Raw genomic sequence first — 377 nt, 5'->3', positions numbered from 1 at the left:
ATGTCCATATATATATATATATATATCGCTCATGGGCTGCAATACCACCATGACTCCAAAAAATCATGTTTTGAGATACGTGTGTTTAAACTTTGCACTGCTAAGGAAAATGCATAAGAAATGCTTTAGTTTGCTTAAACGAAGATTACCTTCAATTTGACTTATGAGTCATATAGTATTGCTGCTAAAAAGAATGTGCATTTTCATATTAACACCTGTTTTTATTCTAAAACGCGTGTTATTCCAAAACGAGTAGCAGATTTGCTAGAATGATCTGCAAGTCAGAAGATATTATTTTTAATGAAATAAAATGAAATTTAAATATTCAAAAAGAAAATTTTTGGTCATAGCTTAAACGGCAGCGTGGTGTTTTTATT

The sequence above is a fragment of the Parasteatoda tepidariorum genome, chromosome 4 (assembly GCF_043381705.1).
Source record: "Parasteatoda tepidariorum isolate YZ-2023 chromosome 4, CAS_Ptep_4.0, whole genome shotgun sequence".
NCBI classification, from domain to species: domain Eukaryota; kingdom Metazoa; phylum Arthropoda; class Arachnida; order Araneae; family Theridiidae; genus Parasteatoda; species Parasteatoda tepidariorum.
This window is presented reverse-complemented; position numbering follows the sequence as displayed.